At 47.2% G+C, this 22,135-nt stretch overlaps 1 long non-coding RNA gene across 7 annotated transcripts in view; it reads right to left on the bottom strand.

Moving 5' to 3' along the window:
• Positions 1-3,439: 3,439 nt before the first annotated feature.
• Positions 3,440-22,135, bottom strand: part of LOC102550373 (uncharacterized) — a 22,033-nt gene continuing 3,337 nt past the window's right edge. For 2 of the 7 annotated variants that reach the window (XR_005505784.1, XR_005505786.2), the window contains exons 2-5: positions 18,733-18,862; positions 12,352-12,541; positions 5,122-5,242; positions 3,440-4,047 (exon numbers count right to left, since the gene is read on the bottom strand). This is a non-coding gene — a long non-coding RNA (uncharacterized LOC102550373). Of the gene's footprint in view, positions 4,048-5,121; positions 5,243-8,802; positions 11,500-12,351; positions 12,542-18,732; positions 18,863-22,135 lie in introns of all 7 variants that reach the window. The other 5 variants (XR_010052517.1, XR_010052516.1, XR_005505785.2 and 2 more) reach the window with 5 other exon arrangements.

Below are 22,135 nucleotides of genomic sequence, written 5' to 3'. Positions count from 1 at the left end.
AAGGGGTAACGGGACCTATTGTACATCCTAACTCAGGGTCAGTGGAAGATTGTCATGGGCAGATGTGATCTCAGCCTGTCAGGCTTCCTGCTCCAGGGATCTTCTGTGTTATGTGGGAACAAACAACCCTCCTCCACCCATGGAACTCAGGCCTGAGAATGGACCTTCATGCCAGGTCAAAATTTCCAGGGCCCACGAAGCTGTTCTGACTGGGGCTACTCCCAGGCTGTGGTTCCTGGACTTTCTCCATGACCTCACTTAGAGCTTCCACTGACACTTAGAGCTTCCAAGCCGGCTGTCGCAGGTATAAAAAGCAAGTGCATGCCAGCTGTGGGGTGGGGATAGAGGAAGTCCTGATTTGCCCATTGTCTCTCACAGAGGAGGAGGCGGGATTTCCTTCCCTAAAAGCCCTCAAGTACAGAAAGTGTTTTCAGAAACTGTAGCTGGACCCTCAGGCGGGCATCCTTCACAATAGGGACACCTCAGAACCTTTGGTGCTCAACCACCCATACTGAGCAACACAGTCTTCCTGGCAGATCCGAGGGCGCCTAGTGGGCAGGTCACTGTTGAGACCTGACCAGCCATGCCCACATTCTGCCCTGTACACGTGATAGTGAAAGAGACGGCTTGTCCAGTCCGGCCACTACTACAAGTTTGGTCCCTGTGTGGGTCTGACATTTCCAGTCCATTCCTTGGCGTTTCTGATTCTACTCAGAGTCAGTCCCTGTCTCACAGACTCAGGCCGCATTACCTTTGAATCCTGGTCATAGGGCCACTCTCTGCTTATCAGATGAGGGGATTTCTTTGGTGGCTATAAGAGATTTTGCTATTAAATTTCTTCGTGTCACCTGGGGAACCCTTGGCTTAGGATTATGGGAGTTACAGTGGCTGGACCTTTGTAACTGGAGGTGATTTGGAGGTATCCCATGATGCATTGTCGAGGTACTTTGTGTCTGAAACAAAGAAATGAGGGGACACAAGTTACACAAGAAATCAGGGCTCCCTTGTGCAGGTTTTTAAGCCTTGTTGATAGGATCACTTTATCTGAGTTTGAGAGAAAAACCACACTGTAGACAGGTTGTAAATAGCATCTCTGGGAGGAGAGAGATGGAGAAGAGGAAGAGAGAAGGCAGCAGCAGAGGCCTACTAGCAGCTGTGTAGACAAGAATAAGGGAAATCCCAGAGTGACAGGGCAGGAACGACTGGGATTCTGGTCCCTTTGCAAGGAAGAGGTAGAAAGAGAAAAGAGGGAAAGAAAAAGCTCCTCAGGGTCAGGAGAGTGGGCAGGCTCAACAGTGAAGTTCTGTCAGTAATTACCTAGAGGGAGGAGCTTCCTGGCGGGCGGGCTAAGTACATTATCTCATTAAGGAATAATTATTTCTCCCCTCTCAGCATGTCATCAGGAGTGGTCTCTCTGTCAGCTGACTGATTGACAGGCCTAGTTAGAGTAACTATTCAGAGAGCCTGTAGTAACGAGTAACACTGTAATAGCAAGGTAATGAGTAATAACTATAATCTCTGGAGCAAGAATTAAATGTCATGTCTCCAACCGGGGGTGGGGGGTGGGGGTGGAGTTGGGTGGGGGTCGGGGATAGAGGAGGGACTCAGATTTTGTTCAACAAAGCCCTGCTACTTCTACCTATTCATATGATTTGATTGATGATTGATTGATTGATTGATTGATTGAGACAGGGGTTCTGTGTGTAGCCGCTGTTTGTCCTGGAACTTGCTCAGTAGACCAGGCTGGCCTTGAAGTCAGAGTTCTACCTGCCTCTGCCTCCCAAGTGCTGAGATTAAAGGCATGTGCCACCACTGCCTGGTTTACATATTAATTTTTAATTAGTTAATTATCAAGTCAGGGCATCTCAAGATAACCCTATCTATTCTGGAACTCTCTATACAGATAGGGGCTGGGATTAAAGGCCTTTAATATCATGCGATATTTTTTAAATCTTAAGGAAGTTAAGCAGTTGCGATGCTTCCTTTTCTGCAAATTGGAGTATTGTTGTGGAGATGGAAGGTGGAGCCCAAACTCTTATCATAAAGGAAGGGTCTGACCTTCCTGGCCTTTGCGCTTGCTAATGCAGGTCTAGCTACCTAACACCTGGAAGGCAGCCATCACCCCAGAGAGTTTGTCTGGAGTCTCAGAAGGCTAGGATGGCCTGACCCAGGCAAGCTTGTAGGAGAGAAACTGCTCTCAGTTCTGGATCCAGGGGCACCCCCATCTCTGTGTTCATGGACTGGCCAGGGAAGATCTTGACTAACCAGCATCCCTACACCTATTTGCCCCCAGCTTTGGTCCCTGCTGACCAAGCTTGCCTGCTCCACTCTCTAGAGCCCTGAACTTGATCTTAGGATTCCCTCATTTCTACCTTCTTTCCCCTCCTCCACACACCATGTAGACTCTAGGTAGGGGTGTGTGGGGCAGAGCCAGGAAACAGCAGGAGCACACTCTGTATCTCCAGGAGCTCAGCCAAGGCCCGTCATTGTTGCTTATTGAAGCGCCTGGCTTAGTGGTTAGGCCCGCTGTGAGCTCACCTTTGCGTGAGGAATTCGCCCCTGGGAAGGGGAATCCGAAGATTACACATTCCTGAAGGCTGAGTCATGCTTGGCTGGGGATCAAGCTTCTGGAATGTGTTTGGGTCACTGGGCTTCAGGGAAAGCAAGGCCTTCTGCTTACTCTGCAGCAGGCTAGCCCCAAGGCCAACAAAGGCTGAGGGCTCCTTTCAAGGAGTAAAGGCCAGGCTGAAGCCACTAGGACAGTGGTATTCAATCTGTGGATTAATAGCCCTTTGGGGTCACATAACCCGTTTTGCCGGGGTCCCGTATCAGATATTCTGCAAATCAGATATTTACATTACGATTCCTAAGAGTAGCAAAATTACAGTTATTAAGTAGCAACAAACATAATTTGCAGGTCACAGCATTAGGAAGGTTGAGAACAACTGCAGTAGGACATTGCCACAAGACCTGCTAGAGGAAGATCAGACCCAAGCTACCACAGCTTCTGCCTTGTTTAAAGCTGGCTTTAATTGCTCCCATGGGACAAAAATCTAAGAGGGGGCAGGTCAAGCAAGGCCTTTCCTACAGAGGTTCTGGAAAAGGAGCTACTTCTTCACTCTTTCCTATCACAGGCTTCTGGCGGTCATGGTGTCGTGAGGCTCTGGCCTCTCTGGCTCTCCTCAGAATATAGCTGTACAGTCTGAGTCCTTTTGCCCTGGTCCCGTCCAGGAGTCTGATGCAGAGCCCTTGTTTTTTGATCTATGTCCAGCATGGGCCACTGCTTGCTGGGGACATACCATTCCATGAGTATCATCACTGAGGACTTGTCAAAGGGCTACGTACTGTGCTGGGCCTTTCACTGAGTGGCCATATGCTCTCTGGCTTGCTGGGACAGTTCTGGGTCACTAGGGTGTGTGGAGAAAATTACAGCTACCACTTTAAGGGAATGAGATTATTTATTCTCAGTCAAACATGAGTGACTATGGCCTAGGAATGTAGATTCAGGTGGCCCCAAATAGTGTGTCCCACAGTGGAAGAAGTTACACGAGCATTCATAGTCACAGAAGGACAGCAGGCTGTGTTGCCAAAGACAGTTATGAGGACTGCAGACAGGTATGTCACAGCGAAGCGGGGGAGTCTCCAGCACAGGGTTCCGATGTTCCGCGACGGCATTCCTAGCTTTTAGGCTGGTGGAGGACGGGGATCTGTTAAATGGACACGTTCCAAAGGTTTTATCTGGTAGTTGAAGGGATGTTGGATCAAACCAGAAGTAGACAATGAATGGCTACTAAATGCACTTACAGATAGTCCAATATTACTGCAGACCCCTGCAGGTCTCCACAAGCGGGAAGCGGGAGTCATTCAGTCCTGAAGTCTTTTACAGTAGGTGTGGCTTTTCTCTGGAAACTTCAGTTCAAAGATCTGCCATGCACAGCAGCTGCACTACACAAGACACGTCACTGTGTCTACCATGTGGTAGATGTTGTACAGGGTCCCATTGCTGGATCTGCACACCGACCCTGCCAGCTGGGTGTTAGGAGATGCCTAGAAGGGAGAGGCAGGGTGAATGCTGGTATCCAGGGATGGATGACAGCTTTTGCTGAGTGAACTCTCAATAATGAGGTATGCACTGGGGAACTTGGCAGTGGAGTCCTGTTTTGGCCCTAAGGGTTGGGGCTTTTCTGGTTCCAGAGTAGAGACACAAATAGCTTCACTTGTGTCATGTATGAACACGTATGAACCCCCAGGCTTCTCTTCCTACCAGGGAGCTGGGCCTTCTACCCCTTGAGCTGATCTTCACAACACACACTCTCCATGAGAAAGAAACTTGGAAAGTGTTTGTATTTCTTGGTTAGGAATGGTAGACAGCGTTTAGAACAGAGCGTAGTAGACATTTCCACAGCAGCTGTGGGAAGAGCAGTTTCTGAAACCCAACCCCCTGCATGGATTGACCCTCCTCCTCCCCTCCCCTTCCCCTCAATATTCTGGTCTCTGGGGAGGAGAGATAAAGCAAACACATTCCAGATGTTCCCAGGAAAACATATTTAGGAAAAGGATATTTTCTCAAAAGTTACCAAAATTAGAGAAATGAAGAAGAGGAAAAAGCCCTCTGGTCCACTTAAAAGGGCCATTGCTCAGTCACAGACGTGGCAGAAAAGGAAAAAGTTAACAGCTTTAGTAAAAAAAAAAAAAAAAATGCAAATCTCTGCCACACCAAAAACCATCGAAAGCTAACCCTCACATGTATGCTACACGAGTGCTGACACACACAGACACACAGCTGTATGCTTGTCATCTCAGCACTGGAGGGGGGGTTGAGCCAGGCACATCACTAGAGGCTCACTGGCCAGCCAGTCTAACCTGCCCAGTGAGATCCAGGCCACTGGGAGACACTGTCTTAAAAACCAAGGTGGGGGGTTGGGGATTTAGCTCAGTGGTAGAGCGCTTGCCTAGGAAGCGCAAGGCCCTGGGTTCGGTCCCCAGCTCCAAAAAAAAGAACCAAAAAAAAAAAAAAAAAAAACAAAAAAAAAAAAACCCAAGGTGGACAGCTCCAGAGGAACAATAGTGAGATCAACCTCCGGCCTCCACCTTTACACGCATGGACCCATACTTACATACCAAAAACAACGAGCAGGGTGTGTCGTTCCCCATTTCCACTCCATCCCTCACCCCCCTGCAGGGCCAGTAACTAAATGTACAGCCTTAAGCATGTGAAGAGACTAGCACTCTACCACGAGACCTGAAAGAAACAATGAGGAAAGAAGATACTTAAAAAAAAAAAAATAGTGGTTTCATAATTATGATTTTATTGTTGTTGCCTGTCACATGAGTTATAATTCTGAATCACCATTATTGCCTTTCAGATGATAAGATTCTCTTTACTGGTATTACCGTAAGTTGGAACGGACAAGAGTTCCCTCAAAGGGAGGCACTCAAGCCACGGGCAGCCCTTCTGGAAACCATCTGACAAATGCATCAAGCAGATTTAACAAAAAATATCTTGGAATTCTCTCTGAGGTAATAACTTAAAAACTTTATGTGCAGATATGATCAATAAAGAGGATGTTGAATACCGAGAAAGTGGAAACCCAGATGTTCTAAAATACATAATTACATGTATTATAATACATCTGTAGGATTACATAGCCATTTCAAAGTGTTTTTGAGGCCTATTCATACAAAGGAAAAAAAACTATAAAATATTAATGCAAAAAGGAGGCTATGACTCCAACTTGGAAAAGTATGTATACACATTATATATATCTCATGTTCACCCATACATATATATGTATTTATAAACACACACACACACACACACACACACACACTTACATACTTACTCACATGTGCTCACACACAAACAATGTGATCATATAGAAATTTGGCCCCATAGCCAGGCATAGTGGGACCCTTATTCCCAGTACTTGGGAGGTAGAGGCAAGCAGATCTCTGTGAGTTTGAGGCCATCCTGGTCTACACACTGAGTTCTCAGACAACCAGGGCTGTATAGTGAGCCCCTGTCTCAGAACAAAACAAGCGCAAACAAACAGAAAAAAAAAAAGAAAAAAAAAGGAAACAAAATTTAGCTCCATTAGTCATGTTTAGCTATACCAGGAAAATGTCTCCTCTCTGGTGTCATATCCTATACAGTGGAAATAATGGGATGTCTGCAGATTCTTCAGTGTTCTGAGGTTAGGATAGAGACCAGAGAACAGTCTCAGGACAGCAGCCCAGAAAGTATGAGGACCGGTGTGCCGGGAATTGTTTTACCATGCTAGCCGCCATCCTGTGATCAAGGGCTGCAGAGACTTGGGCCATGAGCCCAGTGCCTTGGCAAGGGGCCAGGCCACTCTGCCTTGGGAGCAGACATTTATCCCTGCTGACATGTATAGACCCTCTCATGAGGTGCTCTCCTGTATCCAGTGGCCCAAGCCATGGGATACCTCAGAGTAGGTATGGGAACTGCTTTAATGTTAGTACTTGGTGGCTAGGCTACAAACATTAAGGTACTACTCCATGCTGGGTACCAAAGCAAGGAAACAGATCTCTTCAAGATGTTCTTTTTTAAAAAGAAGCCAAAATATAAGGCTGAAAGATTGATTTATTGTGTGTGTGGGGGAACGAGCTGAGATTAAAATGTAAGAGAATAAATAAATAAATAAATAAATAAGTAAGTAAGTAAATAGGAAAAAAGACTGATTTATTTTATCTTATTGTATGAGTATTTTGCCTGTAGGTATGTATGTCTGGGGCCCGAGGAGGCCAGAAGAGGGTGTTATATCTGTTAGAACTGGAGATCATTGTGAGCTGCCCTATGGATGCTGGGGATTGAAACTGGGCCCTCTGGAAGAACAGGAGCATTTCTTAGTCACTAAGTTATCTCTCCGGCCGCTAAAATCTAGTTACTAATATATGTTTGGGTTAAAAGTTATATCATAAAAACATTATATTGTTTTCTCTATGCTTTTCTATGCTTTCGAATTTTTTCTATATCAATCATACTACTATTAAAACATAAAGGTTGCTGGGCATGACAGTGTACTTCTTTAATCCCAGCACTTGGGAAGGAGACAAAGACAGAGAGATCTTTGTGAGTTTGAGGCCAGTCAGGTCCATAGTTTAATTTACAGGCCAGCTAGGGCTACATAGTAAGACCTTATCCAAAATAAACAATGAGAGCAACAAAATACACACACACACACACACACACACACACACACACACACACACACAAACAAACAAAGAAAACAGTAAAAAGTCATTTAAAAAAACAGCAGGCATGAGCCAGGTGGTGGTGGCACACACCTTTAGTCCCAGCACTTGAGGAGCAGAGGCAGAGAGATTTTAGAGTTCAAGCCAACCTGGTCTACAGAGTGAGTTCTAGGAGAGGCAAGGTTGCACAGAGAAACCCTGTCTCGAAAACTAAAATAATAATAATAGCAACAATAACAACAACAATAATGTGTTCTTATTACCCTTTTAGAATTCTCAGTAATTTCATACATGTATTCAGTGTATCTTGATCATATCCACCTCCATTCCCACAGGACCCCCTCCCCCACTTCTTCCTTTAAGCTTCATTTCCTCCCCCTTCTCCTTCTCTTCTGCTACTTCTTTATAAGCCAGAGTTCAAATAGTGCCACCTGCAGGTACACCTGGGTCAGTCCACCTCCCGTCTATCCATCACATAGGCAAGCCACCAGCAGATGCAGTCCAAAGGAAGACTCCCCCTCCCCAGCATCCATCAACTGACAACAGCGTCTCAGCCAGAAATGGAGCCTCATACGTCTCTCTGGTCCATGATGGGATGCTGGTCAATTTGATCTTGTGCAAGTCTTACACAGGTAATCACAGCTGCTGTGAGCTCATGAGTATATTACTGGCCATGCAATGTCCGGAAGACAGCATTCCATAGCACCCTGCCCATCCTCTTCTGCAATTTTTGTCCCCCAGATGCTTGCCTTTTGTTCTTTCTTAATGATGTGTGTGTGTGCATGCGTGCGTGCGTGTGTGTATGAGAGAGACAGAGAGAGACAGAGAGAGAGAGAGAGAGAGAGAGAGAGAGAGAGAGACAGAGACAGAGACAGAGAGAGAGCTGCCCTCCGACCAGAGAGAGGCATTGGATCCTCTGGAACTGGAGTTTAAAATGTCTATAAGTGGGCTGGAGAGATGGCTCAGTGGTTAAGAGCACTGGCTGCTCTTCCAGAGGTCCTGAGTTCAAATCCCAGCAAGCACATGGTGGCTCACAACCATCTATAATGAGATCTGGTGCCCTCTTCTGGTGTGTCTAAAAACAGCTATAGTATACTCATATATAATAAATAAATCTTTTTTTTTAAAAATGGCTATAAGTTTGTTGAGTGCTGGGAACCCAAATCAAGTCGTCTGCAAGAGCAATTACCACTCTTGCCCAAGGAGCCACACACACTTATTTCTTACAAATCAAAATGACTCCAAACCAGCTTTTCTCTTCTAGGAACTGACAGGACTGAGGGTCCCAGTTCTATCCTGGGACAGTACCACAGCCCAGCATGGGGGCTCACAGTCTGCTCCTCTCTCTGGCTGATCAGCACAAACCCAGGAAGCTGGCTGACCAACAGACTTAGGGTGAGGGCAAAGGTCGTTTAAGGGGGCTTGTTTGCCCAAGAGCCCTTTAACTTCAATGACCCTCTTTCTAAAGACACTGACTGCCAAGATTCAGGACTTAGGTTGTTGTCCTAGACAATGTTCTATTGCTGTGAAGATACCATAACCATAGCATCTCTTATCAAGGGACCCATTTAATTGGTGTTTGCTTACAGTTTCAGAGGTTTAGTCCATAGTCATCATGGTGGGCAGCATGACTCATGCAGGTAGACATGGTGTTGGAGAGGTAGCTTGAGCATTCTACATCCAGATCCAGAGGCAGCAGGAAGAGAGAGAGGCACTGGGTCTTGCTTGACCTTCTGAAACCCCAAAGCCCACCCGCAATGATGCATTTATTTTAACGAGGCCACACCTCTTAATCCCTCTTATGTAATGCCACTCCCCAATGACCAGCCATTCAAAGATAAGAGCCTATGGGGTCATTCCATTCAAACCACCACAGATATGCTACGTGGTTGAAGTACCTGATCTCTCCATGGAGAGAAGCCAAACTGTCCATGGTTGTCCTGTGACTTTCTTGGAGACCAGAAGCGTGTCAAGCAAGCACAAGGTCCTAAGCTCAGACCCCCAGCACCCACACAGAAGCTGGATGTGGTAGCCGGCATCTGTAATCCCTGATCTCTTATAAAAAGATGGGAGGTGGCGATGGGAGAATTCCTGGGAGCTCACAGACCAGCTAGTGAAGTGACATGACATGAAGAAGACTGATACCTGACAGTCCTCTGAACTTTAGACATGAGCCATGGGACGCACTCACCCCACTTACACCTGAACCAGCAGCTGGGATCCAATAGTTTGCAGCTGCCCATACAATACAGGTGTCAGAATTAAAGTCCATCTCAGTCACCAAAAGAGAGAGATATCTGCATCAGTATCCAGAGCCGATGGTGCCACCAGTGCCTTAGAGCTCTTTGTCATCTCCCTGGGGAAGAGCAACACTGGAGCCACACACTTTAGGCCCCTCCCTTCTAAGACAGGCACAAACCTCTCTTGGTACTACTCATCATCAAGCACCACAGGCTACACAAAGCCTCAGAGTGAGCTTGCCCTCTCCCATCCATCCCAGCAGTCGCCATCACCCAGAATCTGGAGTCTTAGGAGTTAGAAGCAGCCATGGTACACGGCTGACACGTCTATTGTCAAGGCTCTGCAGCCACACCACAGGCTGCCTGTCACCTCTGTCTCTTTGGATCCTTGCAAAATCATTTCTGAGCAGCAAATATAGTTGCAGGCAGCTGGGTGGGCGAATCTGTAGACCTATCTGAGCTAGCAGGTTGCAGGGAACACATTTCCATCATGCATATAATTAAAGGGCACGGAGATCAGAAATTGACCATGGAGGAAGCTGCCTTCCCTTTTCCTAGTCTGCTTACTGGAGGGTGAACAGGTTTGCAGGAGAACCAGTACTGTTCCATTGTAACGCTGCTCTTACAATAGTCCAGCAGATCTCCCCATTCCTTAGGGTTCTCAGGGAGTCATTCTGCTCCTACACTGAGGCCTACTCTGGCCTACAGTGAGTCTGTGGGGCAGGCACTGGAGGAGAGACTAGCACTGTGAGGAGACAACCCTCTTCTCCCCTGCTTTATAGCCCTAAAGGAAACTAATTTTAGAAGATAGGAGGTCACAGAGATCACAGCATCCTGGGCCTGGAGATAGATGAGACACTGATGATGACCATTTACTTACAAACCCTTTCCTAGTGCTGCTTTCCATGTTCCTTGTTTCTAAAACTGGGGCAACCAGGGCTAGCTAAAGTGAGTCACATCTTACATATGGACTCTGCTAGCTCTATTATTGCTGCCTAGAGTACCGAGTCAATAAGGATTCTGATCAAGGTTCAATCCAGTTGTAACAGGAAGGAAGTGTCCACTAGTGATGTCTGCTACGGGAACAGGCAGGAAGGTGAGGACTTGGTGCTAAAAGATGCTAAAAGGTGGGTGAGTGACATGTGAGGTCACTCTGGGATACAGACCGTGGCAGTCTGGGTAATGACTAATGACAGAAAAGGGAGATCATAGAGGAAGTGAGCAGGCCCCCAATGAGCATCTGTCAGCATCAAGAATCCTTATTAAGTTTAGGAGACTCTGAGGTCATGAGTGTGGCCTGCTGTCTAGGAGGACCTTCATGAGCTAATGGGAGCCTGCTTTTTCCTTAGACCTGTGCTGAGCTCACAGGACAGTCTTCGTCTTGAATTTCGTTTCCTTTGTGATTGTGGTGCTTAGTGACAGAGCCTGGGCTTGGATCAAGACGGGCATGCTAGCTGAGTCTGACCAAGCATCTGCTGAAGCTGGCTGTGACTGAGGTCTCCTGTCTTAATCCTTTCAGGTTTCCATAACCAAGTACTATACACCGAGGTCTCTCAGCCCACTCATTCCAGTCATGATCACGGGCCATACCATGAGGAGCTGTTCTCTTCTTATAGGCCCTGCCTTCTAATGTCCTTCCCTTGGGATACGAATTGTAACATGAGTGGGAGTGGGGTCCAAGCAGTGAAACATAAAAGACTGGAAACCATAATATAGAAGTAAAAGACCTGTAAGGTTAAAAGAGGGGGAAAAAGTCTAAACAAAGCAATACACGAGGGAAAAAAAAGTCTTCAAAAATACCATTGAGCTGGCTTTGTGTTGGTCACTTACTGCTGGAAATGGCGCCTACCCTTCAGCACGCTTTGTATACTCGGTGAGAGTCCCTTGGAGAAACTTGGTTGGGGACAGCAGCTTGTGTCTATGACCCCATCTCAGCACTGAAGATGTTTCTCTCCCTCTTGGACCTCTGAAGGCCCTATGCATACTGGAATGGCTCCTTTATGGGGTGAATTTGCTCTTGGTCCCTGGTCCTTGCTTAGTTTTTCTGTATGAAGATTAGAAGGGAAGCCCTCACTAGAGGCAGGAAAGGATTGTGGACTTCTAGAACAGTGGTTTTCAACCTTCCTAATGCTGTGACCTTTTACTACAGCCCCTCGTGTTACAGTGACCCCCAACCATGAAATGATTTTGTTACTGTTTCATAACTGTAATCTTCCTACCATTATTAATTGTAGTATAAATATTCAATATTCGATCCCTGTGGGGTCGCGACCCACAGGTTGAGAACCACTGTTCTGGGACATCGAGTCAAGTAACCCAGCCATCTCCTACTCTTGAGGGACGGTAGCAGGGGTCTGCAGAGAGACCATGATCCCAGGACAGTGTCCACCCAGAGGACAGTGTATGTCTGTCTACGCATTTGTTCTTTCCTAAACCCCTAAATGGAGATTCTGATACAGCACATAGCCAAGATCTGTCCACAGTAGCAGAGAAACACAGATCTGGTATCACCCACAGCACCCTGAGGGTGTTCCATCTTTTAGGGACTTCCAATTCAGGTAAAACAAGACTCTTGGTTTCAAATGGAGGAAAGAAATCCACTACTAGACAGTATGAAGTAGAACAGTGTGTGTGTGTGTGTGTGTGTGTGTGTGTGTGTGTGTGTGTGTGGTGTGTGTTAATAAAGGCATTGTAAGTAGAGAGCAACCACAGGGCCTAGGACAAAGAGAGGATGTCTAGAGACAGAAAGCAAGGCACACTTGAGAGCATGGGTGTGGGCTTCTCTAAGTGTCACACGATGTGCAGATACCGTCAATGTAAATTTCTAAACACACAGGTAAAAAGAATAAGACACACCCTAGTCACACTAAACTGTCCCAGTGGGAGGCATACATACCATTTTGGTTACATCTGAAAAGGTTGCTAAGAAACTCCTCCTGGCTCTCTGAAACACGAGATTATGGGGTGGTTCGAGAGCTGTGTTGGGTGGGATTGTAATCCGATCAGGTAAAACCAGGAGCCACCAGGGTTGGGCCAGGTGTTTGGGGAGTGTCTTTTGACTTGGTAAAGGTCTTCTGGGGAGATTCCTAGAAAATTGCAGGTATAGTTAAGAAAGGACAAAGGAGAAAGCAATGTTAATTGTGACTGGATTTTTGTTTAACAGCCTGCAAGAGACTTTAGCCACATTTGGTGTTAGGGACCCTTTTCCTTCTTTCTTCCTTTCTTTCTTTCTTTTTTTTTCCTTTTCTTTTTTCTGGAGCTGGGGACCGAACCCAGGGCCTCGCGCTTGCTAGGCAAGCGCTCTACCACTGAGCTAAATCCCCAACCCCGGTTTGGTGGTTTTTCAACACAGGATTTCTCTGTGTAGTCCTGGCTGTCCTGGAACTAGCTCTGTTAAACCAGGCTAGCCTCAAACTCTCTTTGCCTCACGGTGCCGGGATTAAAGTTGTGCGCCACCACTGCCTGGTGAGGAACCCCTTTTCTTCTTCCATGCACGGATAATAGTCTCTGGCCTTTTCTCCTGCCTCAGTGTGTCCATCTAATTCACACCAGCTAAAGCCAAAGCCTTCATTCCCCTTTCTCCCCCCACAGCCCTCCCCCTCTCTCCCCCATCCCTCTCCTTCCATGGTCACTGGAGAGTCCGTTAAGCACAGAAGGAACAAAGAGGGAGAAGGAAGGCTTGAGCTACGCCCATGGCAGCTATGACTCTATCCCAGGTCCTCGCCTGGCTACTGGGCTTCCGTCCCTAGAGGGATGTCCTTCCCAGCACGGTTATTCTTCTCACACCGGCTGAATCTCTGACGCTGCTTCTGCAACACGCTTGCAGATGAGACAGTGCACTGACTTCAAAGACAAAGAAGCTTCTAGCTGGGCTGCCCTAGAGGTCCCCTGCTGGGCAGAGGGGTGACTTCATCTAGAAGCCATGCTGATCCTTGCAGGCTCGACCAGGTGAGGAAACCTGTGGCCCAGATACTTCCAAGTGGCAAGGAGATGCCGTTGCTTGGCTACGGCTTAGACAATTACTGTGAACCCTGGTGTGCTTTACAAATGTTTTCTCCAGACGGATTTAGCACCATGGCTCTGGAGGCTTCCCGTGGGGAGCCTGGACTGTGAAGCCCAGCATTCCTTTTCTCTCCTGTGGGGTTTTGAAGCACGTCTACCAAACCTAGACTTCTTGAGCGCTCTTGCCCTGAGAGCTGATTAGTTGCTGAGTTAGCTCAGCTGGTAATGGCGCTGTAAGCCATAGCTTAAGTTCAGTTCAATCCTGGAGTTTATATGGAGGAAGGAGAGAACTGACTCCTGCATGTTGTCCTCTGACCTCCACCACTTCCATCACCACTACCACCACACACACACACACACACACACACACACACACACACACACCCCACTAGTACCACAACCAGCACCACACACACACACACACACACACACACACACACACACACACCACCAGTACCACAACCAGCACCACACACACACACACACACACACACACACACACCACCAGTACCACAACCAGCACCACCACCACAAACACACACACACACACACACACACACACACCACCACCACCACCACCACCACCACCAGTAGCAGCACTACCACCATTATCACCATCTCACACACACACACACACACACACACACACCCCACTAGTACCACAACCAGCACCACACACACACACACACACACCACCAGTACCACAACCAGCACCACACACACACACACACACACACACACACACACCACCAGTACCACAACCAGCACCACCACCACAAACACACACACACACACACACACACACCACCACCACCACCACCACCACCACCAGTAGCAGCACTACCACCATTATCACCATCACACACACACACACACACACACACACACACACACACACACACCACCAGTACCACAACCAGCACCACCACCACAAACACACACACACACACACACACACCACCACCACCACCACCACCACCAGTAGCAGCACTACCACCATTATCACCATCACACACACACACACACACACACACACACACACACACACACACACACGAGCACCACCACGACCACCATCAGCATCATCAACACACATATACCCCCTATTCCCACTCCTTCCTGACTCTCATCTTTTGATACTAACTGCTTTGTCATGCTGGAATGGACCCATGTAATTTTTTTTTCTGGAAAACTCCTCGTCATCATCTTCTAAGATTCTACATAAATTCTTAATTCCTCTGGGAAGTTTCTACACTGGCCTAAATCTTTGTGTGCCCGAATGTATATATCAGAAGTTGGGGGGCCTCTGGGAGGGGACTCGTGTCTTTATAAAAAGGACCTGCAGGGTTGGGGATTTAGCTCAGTGGTAGAGCGCTTACCTAGGAAGCGCAAGGCCCTCGGTTTGGTCCCCAGCTCCGAAAAAAAGAAAAAAATAAAAAATAAAAAGGACCTGGAGACCTCCCTTCCCCTTCACAGTGAAAGGACCCAGTAAGAAGACTCCATCTATGAGCAAACGTCAGTTCCAGGCAACTAGTCAGTGCTGCCTTGATCTCGGACCAAGATCAGAGAACTCCCAGAACTGGGCAGAACAGATTTCTACTCCACACAAGCCATCTGGTCTATAGTATTCTTTTTTAATGCAATCTTTGAAGAACTCAGGTGTTTGTTCCCATGGGCTGGTGGCAACGGATTGGTCATTTCTTCCCCTCCCAGGACTCTCCTTAGCACTCCCGCCTTTCTTTTATACAACTTTGGTCTTATTTTGGGGGCCAGTGTCCTTTATTTCACAGTCCCTGGGCTGGGTCATCATAGCCTCTTCTCTTGGGACCTTTAGTAGAACTTGGATCACATGGGTGTGTTTAGGACCCAGCCCAGGGCTTCCTTGAAGGCCACATAGGGAGGCCTGAGCTGGAGTCACCTGTTAACTCTCTGGAGGCCGCCCATGTCAGACTGGGGCTGAGACTGAAGGTGTCCATCTCTAACCCAGACTGCTACTATAGGCTCCCTCATGTTTATGGCCAGTCCTCGAATATGGACTTTAGTCAGGGGCAGGGTGAGATTGTTGGCTACTGCCCAGCAAAACACAAGCATCTGTTCTATGACTCTGGAGCCAAAGGTTAGTTCCTGGGTCACTGTTGAGGCTTGGTCTGTTGCTATGTTATGCTCATATTATGTAATGTTACATTCTGTATCCCGAGGTTGCCTCAACACGAGAGGATCTTCACGTATACTAGCTTTTGTTATATAAACCCTGCCTCCCCTCCAGTTATCCGTGATTGGTTAATAAAGATGCTTACAGCCTGTAGCTGGGCAGACAAGAGGTAGGTGGGGCTTCTATTCCCAGGCTAGGGATCTGAGGCAGAGACCACGGGGAAGAGAGAGGGAGAAGAAGGAAGGAGGCACTGTAGTGTAGATAAATGCTGAGCCCACCACGAGAGCCCGCCAGTTGGAGTAGGAGTGGCCCAGGCGGAACTTGGCGAGCGGTATCTTGGGGTTTTTGACAGGGAAGTAGATAAGTGGTCCAAAGGGTAAATATCTGCCCAGCTCTATGCTTTAAGGCTTATTATAAATATAAAGGTTTTGCTGCTTTTATTTGGGAACTAAATGATCCAAGGTGGGGTAGAACCCCCCAAATAATGTTTACCACAACAGGTCACTGTGACCTGGTCCCAGCAGCACTACACAAGTGACATGTTCTCAGCGGCTCTAACTCTGCCCCAACTTTACAGTTGATGTTTTGGGGGCTAAGGAAGGTTTTGTGTAGGTTTAGTGTCCTGATAGACGTGTGTGGGCATCACTATGCCTCTAGCCTCTTCTCGAGGCTGCAAAAGATGAAAGTTAATTTTAAAGAGATAGGGTTGCAGCTGAGTGGCGGGGGATCTTAGGGATCTCGTGTTCCCTCAGCTGGAAACCTCTCTGAGTTTATAGGCCATGGGTGTTAGGAACGTAGGTAAGAACTGAAGCAGGGGAGACAAACATTGGTTAAACAAACTAACCAACCAACCCACCACCCCGGGCCTGCTGGATGTGATGTCTCTGGTTTGGGAATCTAGAAGTACTGATGTGGCAGTCTCTCGTGCGATTAGGCGTTGGGGGTTATTTGAGGGCTGCCCGGCTTTTCCTTTCCTAGAAGGCAAATCATTATCTGTCTTCAGAATTCCCCTGGACTTTCTATGACTGTACTCTGGCCAGAGGGATGGGTGGGGAGCAGGCTGTGTCTGCAGGTAGTTAATGCCAGGCCCTGCCTGGGAGCGGTGCAGTGACCTAGCCAGGAAGTTAATCGGCTTGGGGTCGTAGGTGGGGTGCCGGGGAAACCTCCCTCTATGACCTGTCTTTAAAGTCAGCATTAATGTCCTATGGATTCATTTCTCTGATTTTGGTGCTCTTTACATTCTTCTCAGAAATGTGGATCTGTTGTTCCTCTGAAGTTTTCTCTGGTGGAGGGGACAGAGGGACCAGGACGAAGAGTCAGATGCTATGAAACAGGTGGCGAGAACAGCATGGCGAGCTGATAAGGCACCAGATATCGAGTCTGGAACTAAAGGTCTCTACACTGTCCTGGGGAGTTTTAAGACTTACTAAGGAGACTGTTAAACGTAGTGAAGGCTTCTCTGTTCATCTGCCCAAACTCCTGGCATCCAGTCCAGGCAGATCTATTGGGATTCTGAAACCACAACTAGGGCAAGAAGTTAGAAGACCTGTCAGGGCTCTGGGCTGAGCAAGGACACAGCACAGGAGATCCACATGTCCCTCTCCTGCTGCCATCTCCCTAAGGCAGGGAAGGACATCCCTTGCTGGCAATGCTGTTGACCTCAGGCAGCCAAAGGGACGCCCACAGCCTAGTGAACTGCCTGGGCGCAGGTCCAGCTGAGGACATGGATTTGCGTCACCCCAATCATCCAGGCCACTTAGAGTCAAGCAAAAGAGATTTAGACAATTTAAAGTAAGATTTGCGCATGTTCCAAGCCAGGATTCCATCTGGAGAGGGAGGATGCTGGGATTGTTGACAGAGGCCAACAAGTTTAGCCTTGTCTGCGTGCTCCCTCTCTCTGTCTCTGCCTCTCTTTCCTTCCCCAAAGAAAAATGTACTTATGGAAAACTTGCACAACAAGAATACACACACACACACACACACACACACACACACACACACACACACTTTATTTTTTCCCCTTAAAGATCCCCTTAAAGATCAGGTTTAAAGAACTTCCAGTTTTAGGTTGGGGATTTAGCTCAGTGGTAGAGCGCTTGCCTAGCAAGTGCAAGGCCCTGGGTTCGGTCCCCAGCTCCGGAAAAAAAAAAAGAAAAGAAAAAAAAAAAAAAAAAGAACCTTCCAGTTTTAAAACAAACAAACAAAAAATAACCTAACTGCCTTTAAACAGATTCCAAAGGAGGTCCTTTCCAGAAGAGAGAGAGAGAGAGAGAGAGAGAGAGAGAGAGAGAGAGAGAGAGAGAGAGAGAGTCGGGGAGAGGGAGCTCTGGGTTCAGACTATGCCTTTTAACTGCTGGTTTGGAATCGGCTAGTTTCACGGGTCTCAGTTTCACCATTGATACATCTCATTCAGAGATGGCAGCAGAGACCTTTGCTGTACACAGTAATGAGTAGCCTCTCTGCCCAGGTTCTGTGAATATCCACTGTGGTCATGAATGAGCATTTTGGGTACAGTGTCTTCCCAGATGCTCGCAGGATATTGGCCCGCCAGCGTCTGGTATGAGTGTAGCTTCAGGGCCGTGAGCAATGGTGACTTCACACCCTTTTGCACTCCCCAGACAAGTCAGCTAAGCTTCTTTTTGTGGGACAAGTTAACCAGGCCCCGGAGAGCTTCCAGGTGTCCCAGCCTCAGTGCTGTCATGTCAGGCTCCATGATGCCCTGACTGCTTGGTTTGTCACCCAGCTGCTGGGCAGTCATGCCCTGAGCATGTCATTAAGACAGAATTGGACTGGTTAGGGATATTGGCCTAGTGACCCTGCCCCCATCCTGCACCAATCACTATGACAACAGCTCGAATGGGCCCCAAGGGCTTAGGAATCCCACTCGCACAGAGGGCAAGGTTGGCTGAGGTCAGACGAAGAGGGATTAATAGAGCCCTGTTCTCATTAAGGCCACAAAGTGCCATTATGACAAGCTACAAGGGCTCCACCAGGAGATGGATCGTGCTTTCAAGTCACAGAGAACCTGGCAAACTAAAGAGAACGTTCCCAGCATGGTCCCCAAAGTCGCCATGGCACCTCGAATCACAGAGGGACAAAAACAAATAGAAATAACCCAAATACCAAATGAGCGGCCATCTTCTAAGGCCTGGCGCAGCCGTCAAAGCGCAGGCCTCAAATGACAGTGCCCGTTGTTTTCGTGAAACTCTTCATGATGCGCGGAAACGAGCCCATGGATCATGGGATGGCATTTCTGTAGAAAAAAAGAAAAAATGACACGTGCAATAAATTCTAAAAACGTTTCAAATGTGTTAGCAGCAGCTGAGCCTGAAAACTGAGATGATGAATTAATATCGTTCTTTGTCTGAATTTTCTATAATGAATAGGTACTTCACTCTGCTTCCTTTTGTGTGTGTGTGTGTGTGTGTGTGTGTGTGTGTATGGAAGCCAGGTTGACAGTGGGGAGGTCCTTTAATTACTTCCTACCTCATTTGTCCGATTTATTTTACTTTTAATTATGTGCATTTGTGTGCGCGAGCCCGCATGTGAGCGCGGTGCCTGAGACCAGCGGCTTTGGATTACCCTGAAGTCGGAGTTACAGCCGTTACAGTGAGCTGCCCGACGGTGCTAGGAACTTAGTTTTGGTCTTCTGAAAGAAGAAACCCTCTCAACTGCTGAACCAGCGCTTCAGTCCTTCCTTAGTCTTTGAGTCCCTAGAGTTCAGCATTGGGCTAGACTGCCTGCTCAACAAGATCCTCTTGTTCCCATCTCCACAGAACCTGGGGTCACAGGAGTCTGGCCTTTTTCAAAGTGTTCTGGGGATCGAACTTGGGTCCTCATGCTTGCCCTATAAGCGTTTACTGGCCGAGCTATCTCTCTGTATTTATTCTTTGTTTATTGATTGTGCATGTGTGTGTGTATGTATATATGTATGAATGCATTTATTTGTTTGTTTGTTTGTTTGTTTATTTATTTATTTATTTTCTAGCACTGGCTGTTCTCTCAGAGGATCTGGGTTCAATTTCTGCACTTACACTGCAGCTCATACCCGTTTATAACTCTGGGGGGGTAGTAGGGGGCGGGGGTGGGGTCTAAAACCCTCTTCTGGCCTTGTCAGGCATCAGGCATGCATGTGGTACACATACAAGCAAAACACCCATATACAAAACAAACAAACAAAAAAAACCCAATAAATTAATTAAAAAAATAAAGTTTCAGTCTCCTGCAAATGGCTTGTGGGTCTCAATATTCCACCTGCTGCTATTCTTTTCTCTGTTTTCTAGGCTGCTGGGTCTCATTTACTGTCTTAGAAATCACACGTGTGCGGGGCAGTGGTGGCACAGCCCGCCCTTGACCATAGCTTTTGGGAGGCAGGAGCTGCTGCAGAGGCCGGTGCTTAGCTGCATGTTGAGGAACGTTTTTTCAACTAGGGATGCCTCCTCTCAGATAACTTTAGTTTTGGTGTTAAGACTGGCCACCCACACTCTCTTTTAGTTGGTAAAGTCAAATGTGTGTTCCCTTTAAGAGGGGGCAGGGAGAAGACGCCTCTGTTGCCTTTGTGTCAGAGAAAGTGGCAGCTCCTCTCAGTCATGGGTCTCGTTCTATGCTGCAGTCTTGTGGAATCCTGTGTTTATAATTTTGCTTCCGGCTCCAGAGTGTCTTAGTCGCACATCTTCAATTAGCCTAGAATTCTTGGTTGATGTCGAGGCACGGTCTGGTGTATAGCCAAGGCTGACCCTAAGCTCACAATCCTCCTGCTTCAGCATTGTGAGTGGCGGGGATTACAGGTGTGAACCACTATGCTTATCTCGTAATTCTATATTTGTGGCATTTTGTTTCGCCTGATGTTTTTAAAGTGGCATCAAATTATCTCTGGAATGAAGTAAACTATAATGGAAGGATGCTTTAAATGCCTGGGCTTGCAAAAGCAGTGGTTCTTGTCTAGGCTCTTAGATCCTTCCAACTTCTCATTCTGTAGGGCTCTTTTCTTTTCGATTCAATCATTGTCTCAGGCTGAACTTATTTCTTTACATCAAATATTACTTTAAAAAACAAAACAAAACAAAAAAAACCCGGAAACTCCATGATTCTAAAAGTGAAGGTTTTTAAAGAAAAATGAGATAAATGCATCAAATTTTGGAATGAGTGTGAATATTGAATACTCGGCCCTAAACAGGACACCAGCATCACCCCATCCAGGAACTCCAGTGCCATTGCAAAAGAGGGGACAAAAGAGCCAGAGGACAGGAAAGAGCGCCGTGGAACGCTGTCGTCCAGATGTGACACATGTATCACACCCATGAACCAAAGCAGCTGTGGTTCCTTGCAGGAGACTGAGCCATCAGCATTCCATATGGGTGGGAGAAGGCCCAGTCTCATTGCCAGGAGCATTGGCAGTTAATGGTTGCTTTGGGGTGGAGAGTAAGTTTTCTTGGTGCTGTAGTCATTGCTAAGTTGCCTTTGCTTAAGTTAGCCCATACCTGCCAGTGCAAGCAAACTTGGTTAAACTTAATGATACACAGACACACACACACAGACACACACACACAGGTGCACACACAGGCATAGACACACACACACAGACACAAACACAGGTGCACACACAGGCATACACACACACACAGACACACACACACAGACACACACACAGGTGCACACACAGGCATACACACACACAGGCATACACACACACAGACACACACACAGACACACACACAGACACACACACAGACACACACACACAGAAGCACACACACAGAGGCACACACAGGCATACACACACACACACACACACACACACACGCACACACACAGAACATGAAAACAGGAGGGGTCATTGGGAAGAAGGGTGACTGAGGCTAATTCAGGGTTAAAATGACTAAAATACACACATGTATGAAGTTGTCAGAGAATACTGAAAAATTGTTTGTGTACACACAAAAACAATACAAAGTTAAACTTCTTGGTTTTCAGCGGATACCATGAAGCAAGTGAAAGGTAGCGCACACAGTGGGAACATTTGCAAATCCTGATCAAGGATTTAGAGCTAACATGCATAAGGAACACCCCCTGTGCTAAAAACACACACAATCCAGTTCAGAAAAAGGGCAAAGGATCTGAACAGATGCTTCTCCAAAGGCCATGTGTAAGTATCTCAGAACAGTCGTGTGAGAAGACAGGCTATATCAGCAGCTCTTAGGGGGATGCCAACCAAAGCCACAGAGTGATACACTTCAACGCAGTGGCTAAGATCAAAACACAGGCAGTGCCAAGAGGAGATAGCTAGGGACCTTCAGGCTCCTCTGGTGGGGATGTAAAATGGTGTGTTTTAGAAAATATTGTGTCAGATCCCCCAAACATTCAGCACAGATTTCTCTCTTGCCTCAGCAACCCCTCTTCTGGGCACATGTAAAAACTGAAAGCATAATTTTGAATGCATACGAAAATGAAGGCTTATGCAGGACCATCAACAGCATCATTTATAACATCCGATTGTTGAACCACCCAACAGCTGGAGAAGAGATGG

Source organism: Rattus norvegicus, chromosome 6, assembly GCF_036323735.1.
Source record: "Rattus norvegicus strain BN/NHsdMcwi chromosome 6, GRCr8, whole genome shotgun sequence".
Taxonomy (NCBI): Eukaryota; Metazoa; Chordata; class Mammalia; order Rodentia; family Muridae; genus Rattus; species Rattus norvegicus.
The sequence above is the reverse complement of the archived record's forward strand: the minus strand, read 5'-3'. Positions and strand labels throughout refer to the sequence as shown.